Consider the following 3,596-nt stretch of genomic DNA (forward strand, 5'->3'; position numbering starts at 1 on the left):
TTACTACATCTAGTCCAATGTTAAAATTATGCTCAACTTTTAAAGGAATTGAGGATCAGAGCCTATCGTGTTATTCAAGGAATAACGGAAAGTTGAAATTCTGGGTCCTTGAACAAGAAATTGAACAAAGATTTTTGTTCTTAATAAATAATCAGTCAATAGCATTGTTGATCACCTGCGGTAATGAGAGAGTCTGGCAACATTGCCCCACACTGAGGCAGATGAATTAATACATAGTGCCAATGACACACCCTTTGAAGCTTTGTGTTAATCTTTAATGATGTCAATTGACTTCTTTCACATTGCACAGCTCAATAACTTGAGCTGGTCCAATCCCCCCTGAAAATATAGTTAGCTGTTCCTGTCCAAAATTCAGAAGGTCTTAAAGAAAAATAAACAATAGCTGAAGAACTTGGAGCAAAATGGGAATGTTATCAAAAATAAAGATCCCCTGTGAATGGCACATATAGAAAGTTGAGAAAAAAATTGAGAACAGGGACCAGTGCTGTCTCCGATCTCTTGGATCCACACCAGTGGCCATGCTGTCATTGCAGCAGCTCCATCAGGTTGCTATTTTCTTAGATTTTCTTACAAACTTCTTACAGACCTGGGTTGCTGTAGCATTTAAACTTGATCTTTGGTGCGATTAGTGTGGAGTTTGCACCTTCTCCATGAAGGTCTCTAGTTTGCTCTCACATCCCAAAAGATGAGTGGACTGTTAAGTTATTGACCACAGTCAATAAGTGAGTGATGGAATCTGTGAGGTTATGATAAGAATAACAGAACATTAAAATGAGATTAGGTTAGATGGGTACTTGATGGTCATCATTGACTCAAGGGACTGAAGGGATTTTGTCTGTGCTATCTGGTACTGTAACATTATGATTCTAAATGTGACCAATTCTCACTACTTGCAGTATTACCTGTTTCTCAATGAAATCAAATTTAATAAAATCAATTCTTCATGAAGCCTATGCTGTAATAAGAAGTAAATTAAGAAGCATGGCAGAGGCATTTTGTGGCTTTCTAAAAAGAACCTGTGATGAGAAAATTGAGAGTCAATGTGAGGTTGATTACCGCAGATCAGGATACCGCAGAGAGGATAAGTACAATCTTCCTACAGATGTAATATTATCTCAATAATGAAATCCTTGAAAAATCTGAACCCATGTCGTTTATCTGAAACTATCAGGAAGGATATGGTATCTCTGAAGACCCAGTGGAAGTAGGTGTTGTTGATGGTCATTTCATTGCCGTCTCCCCTAGGGTTTTCTACCCACCCTGAGTGGTCAGATATGGTTACAGCAACATCCTCAATTTAGGCAGTGTTCCCAGTGGAGCTGCCACTGAAGCATCCATTGAATAACTATCTCAGCAGCTAAATATTAGTAAAAGCATTTACAATTAGTTCCAGCAGTTTGGAAGGTATTTGGGTAACCTACCATTATTTCTAAAGTTGCCAAGCCAGACTTCCCATATCTCTTTAAATTGTGAAAAACCAATGCAACCAGTTCCCATTAGTCCTATTCCACAATAGTTTTAGATTGCGGCTTTTGATCTAAATTTTGCTGGATATGATTATTACATGAATAATAATATTATTCAGTACATGCCTGACATTGGGGGAAAAAAAAATCCAAAAATTAAATGTTAATCCATACAGAAGTGCATGTTCAAGTTGGCATTTTACTATGCGTTCTCAAGAAATGGATGCTGTATGAATGAACCAAGGTCTATGTTGAGTTATACAGCATGGAAAAAGGCCCTTTGGCCCAATGTCTATATCAGCCAAGTTTTCTAATTGAGTAAGTCCTGTTTTCCTGTGTAGCTCATATTCCTTTAAACCTTTCTTATCTATTTATCTGTCTAGATATCTTTTAAATATTGTAATTGTATGGTCCTCTGCTACTTCCTCTGGCAGATTGTTCCCACATCCACCACTCCGTGTGTGATAAAGTTGTCTTTAAATATTTTTCCTCTGGACTTAAATCTATAATTTCTAGTTTAAGACTCCCCTACTCTGGGAAAAAGACTGTGAGCATTCACCTTATCCATGCCCTTCATGATTTTATATGCTTCTATAAAGTTACCCCTCAGTCTCCAATCATCCAGGGATAAAACTCATACCCTATCCAATCACTTGTGGTGGCACACATTGCTCGTGGTGAACCGGTCCCGCTTGTATCGCCACACTGGCGGGGCAGCTGAGGGAAGATGGCGCCATCGGGGGACCTCAGTGCCTTGTGGCTTAGGCCAAAGTGCACATCTCGGACAAACGTGATGATGTCACTGCCAGCTCGGGGGCGGAGCTCACGCGAAGTTTGAATAAACAGTTCAATTGAGACCTCCACCGTGTCCTGTGGTGGGTTTCTGTATGTGTAGCAGCCGCTACACTCTCCTTATAAATCAAACCATCTGGTTCTGGTAACATCCTTGTGAATCTTTTCAGCACTTTTTTCCAGCTTAATTACATCCTTTCTTTATCTAAGCAATCAGAACTTCACACAGTACTCCACATGTAATCTCACCAATGTGTGGTACAGAGGTATCATGACATTCCAACTCTTGACAAAAGAGCATCAGTACCAAACAGCTTCTTCAACCCCCTGCTGACTTAGGTCTCTATTTTCACGGAGCTATGTACTTGTACCCTGAGGTTGCTTTCTTCTACAACATTCTTCAGGGCCCAGCCTTTACTGTGCAAGTCCTGCCTTGGTGTAATTTCCCAAAATGCAACACCTCGCACTTGTTCATCAGCCATTCTTTGGCTCACTTACCCAGTAAATTTAGATCCTGTTGTAATACTAAATATCCTTTCTGACTGTTCACTATACCATCAATTTTGTTGTTAATTGTACAGCAGGCTACAGATCACAGGCCTCCAATTAAAAGAAAAACAATCTTCTGTAGCAAAGTGCTACTATGGATGTCAATGTACACATTGTCAGGTTGATGTATACACTGGGAGTCTAATGCAAGACTGGCTCCTCCCGGCTTGCATGCTGGGCTTATATACATGACTGCTCTGTCACATCATCAATGATGTCATCGGCCCAGATAAAAACCTGTGCTGGATGCAGGTCAATTTCCTGCATTTTCCACAGCATGTCTGCCATTTTGGGAGCCAGTTCGCGTGCTGGTAAGTGGGTCACCACACCTCCACTATTACTCTCTGACTTCTACCACTAAGCCAATTTTGTAAACAAATGGCTTGCACACCTTGTTATATACTGTCAAAAATTACAGCTAATCTCCATAAACAATGAGATCAGGGAGAAGAAAATGTCCAAGAGGATCAATAGTGACACCTCAATTGAGCAACGCCCTCCGAACTAAAATAAGGCCGAGCTCATGGACATGTACGCTGAATGCTTTGATGACACATTACTATAGACCGAAAACACAAACCAATAATCCCTGCTCCATGGAAGGTGTCAATAAAGCTGAAACAAAAGCTAAAGCAGGAGCTGGAAGAAATGGAAGAAAAGCGAATAATAGCAAAAGTAGTGGAGCCAACTGACTGGATAAATTCTATAGTAGTAAAAGAAAAACCAAATGGCTGCCTAAGAATATGTCTGGACCCTAAAGACCTAAAC

At 40.2% G+C, this 3,596-nt stretch overlaps 1 long non-coding RNA gene across 1 annotated transcript; it reads right to left on the bottom strand.

Annotated features, from left to right (window-relative positions):
* Positions 1-253: 253 nt before the first annotated feature.
* LOC138752795 (uncharacterized) lies at positions 254-3,326 on the bottom strand. Its single transcript, XR_011350939.1, has 2 exons — positions 2,778-3,326; positions 254-757 (listed from the first exon to the last, which is right to left on the bottom strand). It is a non-coding gene; the product is annotated as an uncharacterized lncRNA (long non-coding RNA).
* Positions 3,327-3,596: the final 270 nt, after the last annotated feature.

The sequence above is a fragment of the Narcine bancroftii genome, chromosome 2 (assembly GCF_036971445.1).
Source record: "Narcine bancroftii isolate sNarBan1 chromosome 2, sNarBan1.hap1, whole genome shotgun sequence".
In the NCBI taxonomy this organism is placed as follows: domain Eukaryota; kingdom Metazoa; phylum Chordata; class Chondrichthyes; order Torpediniformes; family Narcinidae; genus Narcine; species Narcine bancroftii.